At 44.2% G+C, this 20,116-nt stretch overlaps 1 protein-coding gene and 1 non-coding gene across 2 annotated transcripts in view; both read left to right on the forward strand.

The window, feature by feature from the left end:
* The window catches only part of ANKMY1 (ankyrin repeat and MYND domain containing 1), a 166,325-nt gene that overhangs the window by 116,900 nt on the left and 29,309 nt on the right, over nt 1–20,116 (forward strand). The window lies entirely within an intron of this gene.
* LOC119937925 lies at nt 14,405–14,542 on the forward strand. The gene has a single exon (XR_005454290.1). It is a non-coding gene; the product is annotated as a small nucleolar RNA SNORA7 (small nucleolar RNA).

Below are 20,116 nucleotides of genomic sequence, written 5' to 3' on the forward strand. Positions count from 1 at the left end.
TCAATAATTTGGACCAATGGAGAGGGCTTCTATTGTGAATTAATGGAATACAAAAGCCTGAATAATCACAGTAGTTTTAAAAAGTGTAGCTGTTTTGATGTGAGACTGAAGGTTTCTGTCCAGGTGTTTGTGTATTACATAAATTATAAATTTATTCCTGTCTATTGCTTTGCTACTATCTCTGGACCTGTGATAATCTGCTTGGGACAACTGGAGATTCAGAAACTATTTCTCCCCTGCTGTTCCAACCCTGCTGCTTCAGCACACTTCCTATTGCTTGCAACTTAACAAAGGATTTGTTAACCACAGTGTAGATCAAACACTTTCTTCTCTAGATCACAGCTTCTCTTCCCTTGGCATCAGTAGAAAGAGCAAAGAGGGAAGAAGGTGGTCAAATGATCACAAATTCGGGACTATGGGGGGCTGAATGTTTAAGATTTTCTTAGGAAAAGTCTGTATAGTTGTTCTTTATATCCAAAGAAGACATCTCTGATGGTGAAATTCAACTATGATGGCATATGTGACTGTAAAGGCCATTGCTGGTCCCACAGTCCTGGCTTTAATGGGCACACAAAAGTCTGTTCCTTGTGTTATCTTCGATATTTGCAGTGCCTGGTGTTCTTTTCATTTATCCCTCCTTGTCTCGAGTTCCTAGAGAAGTTTTTTGTTAAAAAGAGCCACTCCTTTCTCGACAACAGTACACCATTCTGGCCTATCCTCAACAACTGACTCCTTGTTTTTAGCTGGAATATGGCACTGCTGAGTCTTTGCCTTACTGTGTGCAGGAAACATTCATGTCCTCTTTTTAGTTTCCCTTTTGCAGTTTCAGCTCACTGTTCAACACTTGCTTGGATATCTCGCTTTAGTTCATTCTCCTAATGTGCCCCACTTGAGTGTAGCTGTGGTGAGGCAAGGATAGCTTTGATGGTAAGAGATTCACTGCATCCCAGAACTCCATTTTTTGTGAACAGTTACCATTTGAACTAGGAAAAATAGTTCTTAAAAGACACTGAGGGCAGTAGATTCTGTCCTGGACTCAATCCCTACTGGAAACTATGGCATCAGTCCACTGCACTGTCCTCTCCATTTTCATGTTTTCCTTCTGTAGCTTGTCTTTGATTCCTATCAATGAATCAATTCTATTTATTGAGTACTTATTGTGTTCAGAGCATTGTACGAAGGGCTTGGGAGAGTACAGTATAACAGATGCAGTCTCTACCCTTGATGAGTTTACAGTCTAGAGGCAGGGACTGTCCTGCCCTCCAACTAAGTAAGGGGTTGCAGCATTTGCAGAAAGCTTTGCCCTTCTAACTTAGTGATATGCTGTCAACATTAACGTTTTTATTGTTGTAAATGCCCAGAGTGAATAACTAAAAGGTAATTGTGTGCTCAGAAATTTTTCCCTAATAAAAATGTTTCTGGTGATAGTAGTTTCCTCTCCAGTTCCATATTATTTTTAATGTCCGTCTCCTCCCCTAGAAAGTAAGCTCACTATGGGTAGGAAACATGTCTTCCAACTGTTATATTGTACTCTTCCTAGCACTTAGTACAGTGCTCTGCACGTGGTAGGCACTCAGTAACTATGATTGATTGAGTTAAATGTCATTTTCAGAGGTGTTCCATGAGAGAAAGACTTTCATGTCTTTTCTAACATTATGGGAATTCACGTTCCTCATGGTTTCCGGGAGACGAATCACCAACTGTTGAAATCCCAAAGCAATTACTGATGAAAGGACTTTGAGGATTTTGATTTGAAGTGAACTATGCAAAAACCAGGTGCACATCTTGAGCCTTTAAGCCTCTTTTTAGCTGTAGATAGGAGAGAAATATAAGCCTTAGTTATTATTTTTTCCACTCAGCTTTCCTATTTATTCCCTATTAAGTTTTCAAGATACTGTCAGTCCCTTAGGTTAAATTTTCATTGGGTGGTATATTTCATGTTTGTACCTGAGAGGCTTTTGTGGATCTCGCCTAGCTGTATTAACATGCCTGGCGCTGACAGTATTGACTATATTAATGAAGCCAATATTGAAGACATTCATGTGAGACACTAATATGGTTTGTGATTCAGTGTCGGGCAAGCTATCATAATCAAAGCTGCCGCTGTCAAAAAAGTGAGGATAATCCTGTTGTATCCAAAACTGATTTTTGATATACCTAGTTAGGATTGCTGAAATGGAGAACGGAAGACTATATTAACCCTCCCATCTCTGAGAGAGGCCTTCACAGTTGGAAATAATACTTAATAATATAATAATAATAATAATGGCATTTGTTAAGTGCTTACTATGTGCAAAGCACTGTTCTAAACACTGGGGAGGATACAGGGTGATCAGATTGTCACACGTGGGTCTCAGAGTCTTCATCCCCATTTTACAGATGAGGGAATTGAGGCACAGAGAAGTGAAGTGACTTGCCCAGAGTCACACAGCTGACAAGCGGCAGAGCTGGGATTTGAACCCATGACCTCTGATTCCAAGCCCGTGCTCTTTCCACTGAGCCGCACTGCATTACTCTCTGACATCCAATTTGCATTTCAGTAATGGGAAAGAATGTTAATAGTCAATGCTCTAGGCTTATTTTAGATGTTCAATCATAAAATCCACTTATTGTAAAGCACTGTATATGCATTATACGTATTCACCAATGAAAAACATCAATTTGTGGAATATGAGGAAGTTATGTGATGGTGAAAACAGTTATTGGAATATAAAAACTATGGCATTAAGTGCTTACTATGTGTCAAGCACTGTTCTAAGCGCTGGGGTGAATTCAAATTCATCAGGTCAGACACAGGTTGGGTGTTGAGAACTTAGCGGGACTCCAGGACAAAGGATAGCTTCCAAAGGAGGGTGCTGGTTAATCCTTCTTTTGAAGAAAGTTGCCCTCTACAGAAAGGTGACTATCAGGGTTAAGATAGGCAATCATACAATCACCCCTGAGTTCCACAGCCCTCTCCACCCTCATAGCACTATGCAAATAAATTTATACTCAATTGCTTTCATTATCCATTATTCATTTAAATGTCGGTCTCCTCCACTAAACTGTAAACTCCTTGAGGGCTGGGATGGCATCTACTAATTCTCTCTTACTCTTCCAAGTGCTTAGTTTAGTGCTGTAGACTGTAAGCCCCTCTAAGACTGTAAGATCATTGTGGGAAGGGACTATGTCTACCAACTCTGCTATGCTGTGATGTTGTACTCTCCCAAGTGCTTAGTATAGTGCTATGTACACGGTAATCCCTCAATAAATATGATTGATTGATTGTTCTACACAAAGTAGGCATGCAAGTAATACCACTGATTGACTAAAATGTGGCTTCCAAGTTGGGACTGTCTCTATATGTTGCCAATTTGTACTTCCCAAGCGCTTAGTACAGTGCTCTGCCCACAGTAAGCGCTCAATAAATACGATTGATGATGCTCAGAGAAATGAGTGTCAGTGTAATGATGCTACATTAGCCCCTGAAATAGAGATTCTTTTCCGCCATTAGTTGTGCGTATGTTCTCTCAATGATGAATTGCAGTAAATATTCTTTTCTACTAAGATTTAGTCAAACTCATTGCTGGAGTGACAATATTTGATAAATTGATTAAAATGGTTGAAATAAATGATAGAGTTCACTCTCTACTAGAGTGACTCTCCTACTGCAAGAAAATCATTGGACCACATGGGATTTGTATACTCAACAGCAACTTTTGCTGGATAATCCATCTATCAATTCATACTTACGAAGTGCTTATTGTGTTTAGGGCACTGTAGAGAAGCAGCATGTCGACGGGCTTGGGGGTCAGAGGTCATGGGTTCTAATCCCAGCTCCGTAACTTGTTGGCTGTGTGACTTTGGGCAAGTCATTTAACTTCTCTGTGCCTCAGTTACCTCATCTGGAAAATGGGGATGAAGACTGTGAGCCCCATGTGGGACAACCTAATTACCTTGTATCTCCTCCAGCACTTAGAACAGTGCTTGGCATAGAGTTAGCGCTTAACAAATACCATCATCATTATTATTATTACTAAGTACTTGGAGAGTACAATATAATGTAGTTGGTAAACATGTTCCCTGCCCACCAGGAGCATACAATCGAGAGGAGGAGGCAGACATTAACATAAGTTACAGATAAGTAGTTAAGTCCTGTAGGGCCGAGGTTGGGGTAAATAAAGGGTACAGATCTAAGTGCAAGGCCAACGCCAAAGGGAGAGGGAGTAGGGGAAATGAAGTCTTAGTTGGGGAAGGCCTCTTGCAGAAGGTGTGATTTTAGAAAGGCTTTAAAGGTGGGGAGAGTGGTGGTCTGTAGCGTATGGAAGGGGAGGGGGCTCCAGGCCAGAAGGAGAACCTGGGTGAGAAGTCAGCAGTAAGAAGTGTGAGGAGGAAAGTAGGTGGAGCTAGATTGTATTAGGACATCAGAGAGGTAAGGTGGGAGGGGGCAAAGTGACTGAGTGCTTTCAAAATTATGGTAAGGAGTTTCTGTTTGCAGAGGTGGATTGTCAGCCACTGGTGCTTCTTGAGGAATGGAGGAACATGGACCGAATTATTTTGTAGAAAAATAATTTGGGCAGCAGAGTGAAGTGTGGTCTGGAGTGGGGAAAGGCAGGAGGGCAATGCAGTAATAATAATACTGGTATTTGTTAAGCACTTACTATGTGCCAAACACTGTTCTAAGTGCTGGGGTAGATACAAGGTAATCAGGTTGTCCCACATGGGGCTCACAGTCTTAATCCCCATTTTACAGATGAGGTAACTGAGGCACAGAGAAGTTGAGTGACTTGCCCAAAGTCACACAGCAGACAAGTCGGGGAGGTGGGATTAGAACCCATGATCTCTGACTCCCAAGCCTGTGCTCTTAGTGGAGGGGTCTTCACATAGTAGGTTCTGAATAAGTACCTTTGATTTACTGATTTATTGAATGAGTTCTCCAAGGGAGTGGGTGTACATGCAGATTAGAAGGGGACCTAAAACTGATCACTAAGGGACTCCCACAGGGTGTGGGAAGCAGAAGAGGAGCCTGTAAAAGAGCCTGGGAAGGTGCCGGCAGGGAGATAGGAGGAGAACCAGGAGAGGACTTAGTGGTCAGCGAAGCCAAGGTTAGATAATGCTTCCAGGAGAAAAGCATGGTCCACAGGGTCAAAGGCAACTGAGAGGTCGCGGAGGATTAGATGGAGTAGAGGCTGTTGGATTTGGCAAGGAGGAGGACATTTTCTATGGAATGAAGTGGGTGGAAGCCAGATTGGAGAGGGTCAAGGAGAGAATTGGAGGAGAGGAAGTGGAGTCAGCTGGTGCAGACAACTCATTCAAGGAGTTTGGAGAGGAATTGTTGAAAGGAGGTGGGGTGATAACTGGAAGGTGTTGTGGGGTCAAGGGAGGGTTTTTTAGGATAGGGGAGACATGAGCTTGTTTGAAAGCAGCAGGGAAGAAGCCACTGTAGAGTGAACTATTGATGACGGTGGTCAGAGAGGTTGGGTATGAAAAATGATGCCTTGTCACCAATCTCTGCTAAGCTCCCAAATACCATGGTGCCTTTTTGGTTTCAATTTTCTATTTCTCTGTGTATCCATTGTTCTATGAATAGTGCAGTACCTAGGTAATAGATTTTGGTGACAGCATTAAGTTCTGTGTAACTGATTCATATCTTTGGTTTTGTGTTGGGTTTCCTGGGTGGGGGCTGGTATATGAACACAAATTAGTTCAAGCTCCTTACCCTTTCATTGCACTCTGTTAAATGTACGAAAGAACCCATTGATTTGTATTTGACTTTCAATAATGCTCAAAGCCCGTTGAATTGGAATAATTTCCCAGTGGGTTGGAAGGTGTGTCTTGACTGGTATAGTTAAGCACAGAGGCCTAGTAGAAAGAGCAGAGGGCTGGGAGGATCTGGGTTCCAATCCCAAATCTGCCATTAGAATGCTGTGTGATCTTAGGCAAGTCACTTAACTTCTTTGTGTTACAGTTTCCTCATCTGTAATATGGGGATTTAATACCTTTGGCCCACCTACTTAGACTGTGAACTCCAAATTAAAAAAGAATATGGTATTTGTTAAGTGCTTCCTAGGTGTCAAGCGCAGTTCTAAGCACTGGGGTGGATTCAAGTTCATCAGGTCAGACAGTCCCTCGCCCATATGAGGCTCACAATCTAAGTAGGAGGAAGAACTGGTATTGAATTCCCATTTTACAGTTGAAGAAACTGAAACAGGGAAGAGTTAAGTGACTTGTCCAAGATCTCACAGCAGGCAAGTGGTAGAGCCAATATTAGAACCCAGGTCCTCTGATTCCCAGGCCCCTGCTTTTTCTATTAAGCCACGCTGGGACAGGGGCAATGTCTGACCTGATTATCTTGACTCTCCCCCTGCACTTAGTACAGTACTTGGCATATAGTGAGTACTTAAATAACACAATAGTAATTATTATTATCCATATTCATTGTTGCACCCTCAACAGAGGGTCTTAGAGCTTAACCTAAATAATAATAATAATGATGATGATGGCATTTATTAAGCACTTACTATGTTCAAAGCACTGTTCTAAGCACTGAGGAGGTTACAAGGTGATCAGGTTGTCCCACGGGGGGCTCACAGTCTTTATCCGCATTTTACAGATGAGGTAACTGAGGCACAGAGAAGTTAAGTGACTTGCCTAAGTCACACAGCTGACAAGTGGCAGAGCCGGGATTTGAACCCATGACCTCTGCCTCCAAAGCCCGGGCTCTTTCCACTGAGCCATGCTGCTACTTCTAAATGTTATTTTGTTTCTTATTTTTAAGATGGGGGCAGAGGGTCAAGATGACCTACAGGATTGCTGTTGAGAATAACAAATAAAAGCAATCTAAAACACTTTCCAACTACAATGAAACCTCATTAAACCAAAATGGGTTTATTCAAAGTAGAACACAGTTTGAAGCATCTGCTATTCCCCCAGCCATATGCACCGGCTGTTTTTGTTTTATTTTTGAATAATCTGAATCAGTTCCCTTAAAATTGGCCTTTTCTTAATATTTGAATTAATGAAGTTTTCTGCTATAGTAATTTAGTTTAGTGAAATATTAATTTTACCCTCTGCCTTCAAACGTGCTCAAATCTCCCCTTTTAAAAACGCTTTCCCTTGAGCACACTACCCACTCCAGCTATTGCCCCCTCTCTTCTCCATTCCTGTCCAAACTCCTCAAGTGGGTTATATAATAATAATAATAATAATAATAATAATGACATTTATTAAGCCCTTACTATGTGCAAAGCACTGTTCTAAGCGTTGGGGAGGTTACAAGGTGATCAGGTTGTCCCATGGGGGGCTCACAGTCTTAATCCCCATTTTACAGATGAGGTAACTGAGGCACAGAGAAGTTAAGTGACTTGCCCAAAGTCACATAGCTGACAATTAGCATAGCCAGGATTTGAACCCATGACCTCTGACTCCAAAGCCCAGGCTCTTTCCACTGAGCCATGCTGCTTCTCCTGATGCCTTTCCTTCCTCTTATCCAACTCCCTCTCCATCCATTGAAATATAATTTTGTCCCTCTTCACTGAGAGGGCAGTCTCCAAAGTCATTAATGACAAACAGAAGGGACTCTACTCTGTCCTAATCCTCCTTGACCTCTGGGCCTGCTTTTGAAATTGTGGGCTACTCCTTTCTGCTGGAAATGCTGTCTAATACATAATTCTAATCTAGTTCTCTTACCTCTCTGACCGCTTTTCAGTTTTTTTCGCTGGTTCCTCTGCCATGTTCAGCTCTTCATTTCCTTCTAGGCTCTGCTCCTGCTAGCCTACCCTTTTTTTTACAGTATTTGTTAAATGCTCAGTGTGTGCCAGGCACTGTACTAAGCGCTGGGGGAGATTCAAGCTAATCAGGTTGGACACAGTCCTTGTCACACATAGAGCTCACAGTCTTTAGTCCCCATTTTACAGATGAGGTAACTGAGGCATAGAGGAGTTAAGTGACAAGTTAAGTGCCCAAGGTCAAATAGCAGACAAGTGGCAGGCCTGGGATTAGAACCTAGGTCCTATGACTCCCAGGCTTTTGACACCGGGCTATGCTTGTTCTCTTCTTACTTTATACTCATAATCTTCGGGAGCTCATCAGCTCATATGGTCTCAGTTACCACCTCTCTGCTGTGACTCTCAATTCCAACCTCCCAACCCCATCCCTTTGCTCAGTTTTTTTACATGGTGTTTGTTAAACACCTACTATGTGCCAAGCACCAAACCAAGCGCTGGGTTAGATACAAGTTAATCAGGTTAGGCACAGTCCATGTCCCACATGGAGCACACAATATTAATCCCCATTTTACAGATGAGGTCACAGAGGCAGAGAGAAGTTAGAAGCAGCGTGGTTCACTGGAAAGAGCACCGGCTTTGGAGTCAGAGGTCATGGGTTCAAATCCCGGCTCCACCAATTGTCAGCTGTGTGATTCTGGGCAAGTCTCTTTACTTCTCTATGCCTTAGTTACTTCATCTGTAAAATGGGGATTAAGACTGTGAGCCCCCCGTGAGACAACCTGATCACCTTGTAACCTCCCCAGCGCTTAGAACAGTGCATTACACATAGTAAGCACTTAATAAATGCCATTATTACTATTATTATTATTCCTAAGGTCACATGGCTGCTGGGATTTTAGCCTAGGTCCTTCTGATTCCCAGGCTCGTGTTCTACCCAGTAGCCCACACTGCTTATCATGCTATTTCCCTGACTTCAAACTTCCTTCCCAAATCAGGCAGAACAAAGCACTACCCAAATTCACATCCCTTCTAAAATCCCACTTCTTCCAACAAGCTTTCTCCAATTAATTTCCTGGCACCCTGAGCCATATCATCCCTTCAGCCAACTCTATGACAAATGACTTATTTACACCTTCCTTAGCATTCCTGTGTGTGTGTGTGTGTGTGTGTGTGTGTGTGTGTGAATCATTCAATCTCGCTCTATATTTGTCCATATTTATGTACTCATTTATTTTGCCCACTTGAACTGTAAACATTTTAATGTCTGTCTCCCCCATTAGCATGTAAGCTCTATATGGAAGGGAACTTATCATTTCTTTGTTCTGTACTTCCCAAGCACGAGTATAGTGCAGCACACCAAAGGGGAGAACAATAAATGCTGCTGCTGCTACTAATACTACTTCTACTAGCATGCCAGTCCTGACCTTTTACCTCCTCTGCAGTCTTGCATCTCCTCATGCTGTCCCGCCAGCACCTTGAGGTCAATATTCTTTATTCTCAAACCTGAAGTCCTCATCTTCCCTTCCAAATCCTCTCCTCCAGTGTTCTCATCGCTGTTAACAATACAACTGACCTCCCTATCTCTGAGGGACAAATAATATTGCCTGGGAAGTGAATGGACTATACTTATTGGTCCCTGAATGGCAATGGATTCAGGGAGAGAAGCCTGATGTTTTCATGACTTGTCACTCTGCTACCTTGGGTTATTTTGATAAAATGCTGCTCTGCACAAGTCCTTCCATTCCTCAAATACCTTGAAGAGTTATAGTTAATTCTTTCCCTTATGCATCAACCAGAAAGTCTTGATCAATGGCAGGGCACTCCATCAGCTCTCCCCTTCCTACATATCAACTCTCCCCTTCCTACATATCAACTCTCTTCTCCCACTGTTTCCCAATTTATGCCACTCATTCTTCCCAAGCTAACCTTTATAACACACTGCATTCTCAACTCTCTCCCCACTAACCTCTTGTTCACACTGTTTTCTGTTACCAGAAGTACCTGCCCAGTCAAATCTGCCCAACTACAGCTTTCTCCATCTTCCCAGACTTTCAGAAATCACACCTCCTTCAGAAGACATTTTCCAATTAATTTTCTTCTCTTCAGGTCACACTCTCCTACTATCATCCCAGTACTTATGTACTCATTGTGCATATTGGCTTGAAAACCATACTATTTAAGTGTTTATTTATTCACCTATTTTTCCATTCCCTTTTCCCTCCTATTAGTAATGGATTCTCTAGCTGTATCCCTAGTTAGATGGTAAGATACCTGAGGGCAGGGATTGTGTCTTTTACCTCTATTTAGACTTTCACAGGAACTCATTCCCATGTTCTACACATAGTAGGTGCTTAATAAATATTGTCGATTGACTGACTGACTCAACTTAATAATAATAATAATAATGATGATATTTAAGTGCTTACTATGTGCCAAGCACTGTTCTAAACGCTGGGGTAGTTACAAGATAAACAGTTTGTCCCATGTGGGGCTCAAAGTCTTAACCCCCATTTTACAGGTAAGGTAACTGAGGCACAGAGAAGTTAAGCAACTTGCCTAAAGTCACACAGCTAAGTGGCAGAGCCAGTATTAGAACCCATGACCTCTGATTCCCAAGCCCGTGCTCTTTCCATTAATCCACACTGCTTCTTCTGAGGGATTTTCCTTACAGGACAGTCCTTCCCAGGGGAAATCGACAAGAATTCATTTAAAGTTTAGAAAAGTACGGTAGAAAATTGCAGCTCATCTGGAGATCACTATTGCCTAAATACCGGGACGTGCAGGCTACTTTTCCCAGCATGGAGTACAGTGCTTTGTACACAGTAGGCACTTGCAAAATACTAATGAATGACTGGGAAATAATAATAATAGTAGTAGTAATTGTAGTATTTTATTAGAGCTTATAATATGCTAAGCTCTGTATTAAATAGTGGGCAGATATAAGGGGCAGATATAAGATAATCAGGTCCCACATGGGGCTCACTAAGTAGGAGGGAGAACAGTTATTGAATTCTCATTTTGCAGATGAGGGAACTGAGACACAGAGATGTTAGGCGACTTGCCCAAGGTCACACAGCAGACAAGTGTGGAGCTGGGATCGATCAGTCAATCAATCATATTTATTGAGTGCTTACTGTGTGCAGAGCACTGTACTAAGCGCTTGGGAAGTACAAGTTGGCAACATATAGAGACAGTCCCTACCCAACAGTGGGCTCACAGTCTAAAAGGGGGAGACAGAGAACAAAACCAAACATACTAACAAAATAAAATAAATAGAATAGATATGTACAAGTAAAGTAAATAAATAAATAAATAGAGTAATAAATATGTGCAAACGTATATACGTATATACAGGTGCTGGGGGGAAGGGAAGGAGGTAAGATGGGGGGGATGGAGAGGGGGACGAGGGGGAGAGGAAGGAAGGGGCTCAGTCTGGGAAGGCCTCCTGGAGGAGGTGAGCTCTCAGTAGGGCCCCGAAAGGAGGAAGAGAGCTAGCTTGGCGGATGGGCAGAGGGAGGGCATTCCAGGCCCGGGGGATGACGTGGGCTGGGGGTCGATGGCGGGACAGGCGAGAACGAGGTACAGTGAGGAGATTAGCGGCGGAGGAGCGGAGGGTGTGGGCTGGGCTGGAGAAGGAGAGAAGGGAGGTGAGGTAGGAGGGGGCGAGGTGATGGAGAGCCTTGAAGCCCAGGGTGAGGAGTTTCTGCCTGATGCGCAGATTGATTGGTAGCCACTGGAGATTTTTGAGGAGGGGAGTAATACGCCTAGAGCGTTTCTGGACAAAGACAATCCGGGCAGCAGCGTGAAGTATGGGTTGAAGTGGGGAGAGACACGAGGATGGGAGATCAGAGAGAAGGCTGATGCAGTAGTCCAGACAGGATAGGATGAGAGCTTGAACGAGCAGGGTAGCAGTTGGGATGGAGAGGAAAGGGCGGAGCTTGGCAATGTTGCGGAGCTGAGACCGGCAGGTTCTGGTGACAGTTTGGATGTGAGGGGTGAATGAGAGAGCGGAGTCGAGGATGACACCAAGGTTGCGGGCTTGTGAGACGGGAAGGATGGTAGTGCCATCAACAGAGATGGGAAAGTCAGGGAGAGGGCAGAGTTTGGGGGGAAGACAAGGAGTTCAGTCCTTGAGAACCCAGGTCCTCTGACTCCCAGGCCCATGTTCTTTCCACTAAGCCACACTGATTCTCAGAGATGAACCACTAGGGATCCTCCTTCCAGCCCCACAGCACTTATGTACATACCTGTAATTTATTTATTTATATTAATGTCTGTCTCCCCCTATAGATTATAAGCTCACTGTGGCCAGGGGATGTGTCTTGTTATATCATACTCTCTGAAGCACTTAGTACAGTGCTCTGCACATAATAAGCACTGAATAAATATAATTAACTGACTGACTGACTGACTGGCTTCTGCATTTCAATATCAACTTTGGCTCCCGATTCTATTTTCAATAACTGGCTGGACAACCCTAATTCATTGATTTGTTCATAACAATAAATTGCACTAGGGCACACACCATTGCTTGAAATTGCCACCCAATTCAACAGTTCATTGGATAAGGCATACTGGGTCATCATCAACAGCACACGTTACATAATGAATATTGACAATTAAATGCTTCTTGAGTGCTGATGACATTATCAACTGAGGTAGAGACTATGATTTCACTGAATTGATGTATCTTCTGGCCTTGTACATTTGAAATCTATTTATTTCCAGGTCTCCTACTGCTCAGGTAAGGGCTTAGAAGAACCCAAGGACCTTAAAAGGTTATCTTTACCTCCTTTTCCCTTTTCCCAGGAATCCTGGAGCCAAAGAGTTCAATTTTCATGCATGTTAATGGTCACCACAGAAATTCACAGACAGTGAATTCCATAGTTTTTTACTTCCGGGACTAATTCACAATATTAGTGGGGTTTTTTGGCCGTGGGGGTTGGGGGGATATAGGGGAGGTTGCTAAAAGTAAGCAGTACAAATTTACCTCTGCATAATTTTTATTCTATTAACCATGTCTGCAGTGGTGATAGTACCGTTGCTATAATTGCTACTTCAAGCCACAAGAGTCATTCTTTATTCCTATGCCAGAACAGTCAGGCTAGTAAAAATCTCTTGCTTGCTTTCCTGGCTGACAGGGTATCAATTGATTTCCCATATTTCATTCTGTTTGGGGTTATTTGTTTTTATTCCTTTCTATAGTTCTTCTATATCTGTGTTGACACCAGGATATAAACAGCAGGATTGAAGTCACTTGACAGGCTGTTAGGTGTGAGAAAAACTGAGCAGGTTTCTACTTATCCATCTATCTGAGAGCTCGACTTTATTTTGCAGATAAAATGAAGCAGTCCATCAGACTTTTAAAAGTTGTGGCTTGAGCCCGGTGGGGTCCCCGGAAGTAGAAAGATATTTTTGTCAGATCAGGACTAATCTGACGTCACACACTGTTGTCAAGCCTGTCAGACAAGGCCCCCTGCTTAATTGGTTGCTGAATGAGATATGATTGGGATTTCAGCATTACTGAACTCACTGTATCATTTTTAGATGACTGGAGGAAGAGGACCAGAAAAGGTGCACTTGTTTGCCATTGTGGGAACAAGGGCTATTTTTTATTTGAGTGAAAACTTGGTTTAGGTCTAATTACAATGTGTGTACTGTTCAAGAGTCTCTCAATAAGCTCCTCCTATATGGACTGTAAGCTCTCTTTTTTTACAGTATTTGTTAAGCATTTACTAGATGCCCAGCACTGGTCTAAGTGCTAGAGTAGATACCAGACTGAGCCCTCCCTTTCTTCCCCCACCTCCTTCTCCCCTCCCCATCACCCCCCCTTCTACCCTAGCCCTTCCCCTCCCCACAGCACTTGTATATATTTCTACATATTTATTACTCTATTTTATTTGTACATATTTACTATATGTATTTTATTAATGATGTGTTTATAGCTATAATTCTATTTATTCTGATAGTATTGACACCTGTCTACTTGTCTTGTTGTCTGTCTCCCCTTTCTAGACTGTGAGCCCGTTGTTGGGTCGGGACCGTCTATATGTTGCCAGTTTGTACTTCCCAAACGCTTAGTACAGTGCTCTGCACACAGTAAGTGCTCAGTAAACACAATTGAATGAATGAATGAATGCCAGATAATCAAGTTGGATAAATAGGAGGGAGAATAGTATTGAATCTCAATTTGGCGGTTGAGGAAATTGAGGCACAGAGAAGGTCACACAGCAGAAAAGTGGCAGAGCCAGAATTAGAACCCAGTTTCTTTGGTTCCTAGGCCTGTGCCTTGTGGGCAGGGATCATGTCTGTCAACATGTACATTTCCATGCACCTTGTACAATGATCTGCACAGAGGAAGCACTCAAAAAATACCATTGATTGATTTATCAGCTGCTTTATTTCGTCTTCTACCCTAGGAAAGCAGCAGGCCTAGTGGAAAGGGCACGGGCCTGGGGGTCATACGGTCTGGGTTCTAATCCCAGCTCTGCCACCTGTCTGCTGTGTGGCCTTGGGCAAGCCTCAGTTCCCTCATTTGCAAAATGGGGATACAATATCTGTGCTCCCTCCTACTTAGAATGTGATTTCCTTGTGGGACCTGGCTATCTTGTATCTACTCCAGCACACAGTGCAGTGCTTGACACATAGTAAGCACTTAACAAATGCCACAATTATTATTACTCCCTTAATCTAAATTTCACCTCTCAGGGTCGCACCTGGAGAATTTCCAGTACCCTACCAGCCTCGGCTACAGGAAAGAGAGTCAAGCAGAGGCATATCCATTCCATTCCTAGCTTGGGCAGTGGCTAGTGAGTGGAAGGCAATCTGCTACAAGTCAAAACTCAACCATGCTGGGCAGCAGGGGCATGGGAGAGAGTTGAGGGCAGAGATTCAAGTTTACCAAGTGCAAAATGGCAGTGGTAAACCACTTTCATATTTTTACCAAGAAACCTCTATGGATCCCCTACCAGAACGATTGCAGATGGAGAGTGGGGTGTTCTGGGAGAGATGTGTCCGTGGTGTCACTATGTGTCGGAAATGACTTGACGGCATAAGACAAGACAAGAACCTAACTTAGAATAATCATGTTAGGTCAGATCAAGAATCAAACCACCTAGAATTCTGTTTCCAACAGTGCCAACAAGTTGCTTGGAGGAACAATTAGGATCTCTCCTCATAATTACGGGCTTTCCATCTAACATCCCTAAACTTCCCCTCAGCATCTTTAACCTTCCACATCATCAGTCTCTAGTGTGAAGAACTGTTTCCTTTGACTTTAAACTAAAATATTCAAGTTTTCATTTTGTGGGATTTGGTGAACAACTCTGAGTCTCTCCCACAAGTTAGCATGGTGCTGGAGGTCCCACGTGGTGTTTGGAGTAATTTCTAAAATAGAGTCCTCATCTTTTTATTCATTCATTCAATCATATTTATTGAGCACTTACTGTTTGCAGAACACTGTACTAAGTGCTTGGGAAGTACAAGTCAGCAACAGATAGAGACGGTCCCTACCCAACAATGGGCTCACAGTCTAGAAGGGGGAGACAGACAACAAAACAAAACATGTAGAAAGGTGTCAAAATCGTCAGAACAAATAGAATTAAAGCTATATGCACATCATTAATAAAATAAATAGAGTAGTAAATATGTACAAGTAAAATAAATACAGTAATAAATCTGTACAAATATGTACAAGTGCTGTGGGGAGGGGAAGGAGGTAGTGCAGGGGGGATGGGGAGGAGGAGAGGAAAAAGGGGGCTTAGTCTGGGAAGGCCTCTTGGAGGAGGTGAGCTCTAAGTAGGGCTTTGAAGAGAGGAAGAGAGCTAGCTTGGCGGATGTGTGGAGGGAGGGTATTCCTGGCCAGGGAAAGGACGTGGGCTGGGGGTCGGCAGTGGGACAGGTGAGAACGAGGTGCAGTGAGGAGCTTAGAAGTAGAGGACTGGAGGGTGCGGGCTGGGCTGTAGAAGGAGAGAAGGGAGGTGAGGTAGGAGGGGGCGAGGTGATGGACAGCCTTGAAGCCAAGAGTGAGTAGTTTTTGCTTGATTTGTAGGTTGACAGGCAGCCACTGGAGATTTTTGAGGAGGGGAGTAACATGCCCAGAGCATTTCTGCACAAAGATAATCTGGGCAGCAGAGTGAAGTATAGACTGAAGTGGGGAGAGACAGAAGGATGGGAGATCAGAGAGGAGGCTGATGCAGTAATCCAGCAGGATAGGATGAGAGATTGAACCAGCAGGGTAGCTGTTTGGATGGAGAGGAAAGGGTGGATCTTGGCAATGTTGCGGAGGTGAGACCCACAGGTTTTGGTGATAGATTGGATGTGTGGGGTGAACGAGAGAGCTGAGTCCAGGATGACACCAAGGTTGCAGGCTGGTGCAATGGGAAGGATGGTAGTGCCATCTACAGTGATGGGAAAGTCAGGGAGAGGGCAGGGTTTGGAAGGGAAGATAAGGAGTTCAGCCTTGGACATATTGAGTTGTAGATGGCGGGCAGACATCCAGATGGAGATGTCCTGAAGGCAAGAGGAGATGCGAGCCGGGAGGGAGGGAGAGAGAGCAGAGGCAGAGATGTAGATTTGGGTGTCATCAGCGTAGAGATGACAGTTGAAGCTGTGGGAGCAAATGAGTTCACCAAGGGAGTGAGTGTAGATAGAGAACAGAAGGGGACTAAGAACTGACCCTTGAGGAACCCCTACAGTAAGGAGATGGGAGGGGGAGGAGGAGCCCACAAAGGAGATTGAGAATGAATGGCCAGAGAGATAAAAGGAGAACCAGGAGAGGATGGAGTCTGTGAAGCCAACGTTGGATAGCGTGATGAGAAGAAGGGGGTGATCCATCATCATCATCATCAATCGTATTTATTGAGCACTTACTATGTGCAGAGCACTGTACTAAGCGCTTGGGAAGTACAAATTGGCAACACATAGAGACAGTCCCTACCCAACAGTGGGCTCATAGTCTAAAAGGGGGAGACAGAGAACAAAACCAAACATACTAACAAAATAAAATAAATAAAATAGATATGTACAAATAAAATAAATAAATGAATAGAGTAATAAATATGTACAAACATATATACATATATACAGGTGCTGTGGGGAAGGGAAGGAGGTAAAATGGAGGGGATGGAGAGGGGGACGAGGGGGAGAGGAAGGAAGGGGCTCAGTCTGGGAAGGCCTCCTGGAGGAGGTGAGCTCTCAGTAGGGCCTTGAAGGGAGGAAGAGAGCTAACTTGGCGGATGGGCAGAGGGAGGGCATTCCAGGCCCGGGGGATGACGTGGGCCGGGGGTCGATGGCGGGACAGGCGAGAGCGAGGTACGGTGAGGAGATTAGCGGCGGAGGGTGCGGGCTGGGCTGTAGAAGGAGAGAAGGGAGGTGAGGTAGGAGGGGGCGAGGTGATGGACAGCCTTGAAGCCGAGGGTGAGGAGTTTCTGCCTGATGTGCAGATTGATTGGTAGCCACTGGAGATTTTTGAGGAGGGGAGTGATATGCCCAGAGCGTTTCTAGACAAAAATAATCTGGAGTATGGATTGAAGTGGAGAGAGACACGAGGATGGGAGATCAGAGAGAAGGCTGATGCAGTAGTCCAGACGGGATAGGATGAGAGCTTGAATGAGCAGGGTAGCGGTTGGGATGGAGAGGAAAGGGCGGATCTTGGCAATGTTGTGGAGCTGAGACCGGCAGGTTTTGGTCACGGCTTGGATGTGAGGGGTGAATGAGAGAGCGGAGTCGAGGATGACACCAAGGTTGCGGGCTTGTGAGACGGGAAGGATGGTAGTGCCGTCAACAGAGATGGGAAAGTCAGGGAGAGGGCAAGGTTTGGGAGGGAAGACAAGGAGCTCAGTCTTCGACATGTTGAGCTTTAGGTGGCGGGCAGACATCCAAATGGAGATGTCCTGAAGGCAGGAGGCGATGCGAGCCTGGAGAGAGGGGGAGAGAGCAGGGGCAGAGATGTAGATCTGGGTGTCATCAGCGTAGAGATGATAGTTGAAGCTGTGGGAGCGAATGAGGTCACCAAGGGAGTGCGTGTAGATCGAGAACAGAAGGGGACCAAGCACTGAACCTTGGGGAACCCCCACAGTAAGAGGATGGGACGGGGAGGAGGAGCCTGCAAAAGAGGCTGAGAAAGAACGACAGGAGAGATAAGAGGAGAACCAGGAGAGGACGGAGTCTGTGAAGCCAAGGTCAGATAGCATGTTGAGGAGAAGGGGGTGGTCCACAGTGTCAAAGGCAGCTGAGAGGTCGAGGAGGATTAGGACAGAGTATGAGCCGTTGGATTTGGCAAGCAGGAGGTCATTGGTGACCTTTGAGAGGGCAGTTTCCGTGGAATGAAGGGGACGGAAGCCAGACTGGAGGGGGTCGAGGAGAGAGTGTCCACAGTGTCAAAGGCAGCTGAGAGTTCGAGGACGATTAGGATAGAGTAGGAGCCATTGTATTTGGCAAGAAGGAGGTCATTGGTGACCTTTGAGAGGGCAGTTTTGGTGGAGCATAGGGGACGGAAGCCAGATTGGAGGGGGTCAAAGAGAGAGTTGGCATTGAGGAATTCGAGGCAGTGGGTGTAGATGACTCATTTTAGAAGTTTGGAAAGGACAGGTAGGAGGGAAATAGGGCGATAACTAGAAGGGGAGGTGGGGTCAAGAGAGGGTTTCTTTAGGATGGGGGAGACGTGGGCATGTTTGAAGGCAAAGGGGGAGGAACCAGTGGAGAGTGAGCGGTTGAAGATGGAAGTTAAGGAGGGCAGGAGGGAAGGGGCGAGAGATTTCATAAGATGAGAGGGAATGGGGTCTGAAGCACAGGTGGATGGAGTAGCACTTGAGAGGAGGGAGGTGATCACATCTGAAGATACTGCTGGGAAGGATGGGAGAGTAGCAGAGAGGGCTGAGAGCAGGGGAATGGAGAAGGAGGAGGAGCTGGGGAACAGGTCTGGGGAGCTCAGACCTGATGGAGTTAATTTTACTAATGAAATAGGAGGCCAGATTGTTATTATTATTATTATTGACAATAATAATAATAATGCTTAAGGGCTTCCAAGGTGCCAAATACTTCACTAAGCTCTGGGGTAGATAAAAGATAATCAGATTGGACATAGTCCCTTTTCCACATGGGGCTCACAATCCGAGTAGGAGGAAGAACAGATATTGAATCCCCATTTTGCAGATGAGGGAACTGAGGCACAGAGAAGTTAAATGACTTGCCTGAGATCACACAGCAGAGAAGCAGCAGAGCTGAGATTAGAACTCAGGTCCTCAGACTCCCAGGACCATATTCTTTCCACTACGCCATGCTGCTTCCTTTCAGGTTTTTTTTTCCATATGAAATCTGGTCCAACTCCCTGATGGGCCCAGTGCACTGGAAATCACTAGGGCTCGGTTAGACCAGAGTTAAATCAATCTCTCAGTAGTATTTATTGAGTGTGTACAGGACACTTTACTGATCACTTGGGGACAAGATAGTAGAATTAGTAGACATGATCTCTCCCCTTGAGGAGTTTACATTCTAGCAGAAGAGAGATGCACCAAAATTGCCCTCCCCAGAGTGCAGCTGCTGGCCTGCATTTCCCATCTTATTTTTTGCTTGCCTGGAGCCCCATTGGAGGTGGAACTTTGGACATTTGTAAGAATAGCAAATTCGAAGTTGGGGGAAGGAAAGTGGGGAGTTGAGCCCAAGGCGTCTGTCCTTTCTGCCCAGGGGTTACAGTATTCCTGAAAGAAGCATTTACTTTTAATCCTTGTTCTAAACATGGATAATGCACCAGTTTGGTTTTTTTATAACTTTTAATTTTGCTATTGCTTGCTTTTTTGTTCTTCTATTGTCCTTGGTCAAGAAAATGCCCCCTTTCTCCCTAAAGTGTTCATGTAGTTGACTTAATGGATATTTTACCTCAGTAAATTCCCGGAATATATATCATTTCCCTTCATGCTGCAGTGTGTACTTTCCTTCCTTTAGCTGTGTCTAAAATCCATAAGGACTTTCCATTTAGAAATTATTTTTTTATCAAAGATACCCACGCAGCCTCTTCAAAACCAAACAAATGATTTAGATTTTACCCATTTATAGATTTTTCAAATATTGTTCCTATGGTGTAAAGCTAAATGGAACAGAAAAAAACTTGAAGTTCAAACATAGGCTAAGTCTTCACTTCCTTTATTCATTCTCTCTTCTGCATTGCCTATGCACTTGGGTCTCTACCACATAAGCACTTTGATAGTCATCCCAGCCACAAATATCCTTATACTCTTGATTTCTCCTATCTCTAACTTATTTCAGTGTCTATTTCCCCTTCAACACTGTGATCCTTGAGGGCAGGGATCACGTCTGCCAACTCTATTGTATTGTTCTCTCCCAAGCACTTAGTACAGTGCTTTACACATGTAAGTGCTCAGCAAGTACCATTGATTGATTTGTTGATTAGA

Source organism: Tachyglossus aculeatus, chromosome 1, assembly GCF_015852505.1.
Source record: "Tachyglossus aculeatus isolate mTacAcu1 chromosome 1, mTacAcu1.pri, whole genome shotgun sequence".
Lineage (NCBI taxonomy): Eukaryota > Metazoa > Chordata > Mammalia > Monotremata > Tachyglossidae > Tachyglossus > Tachyglossus aculeatus.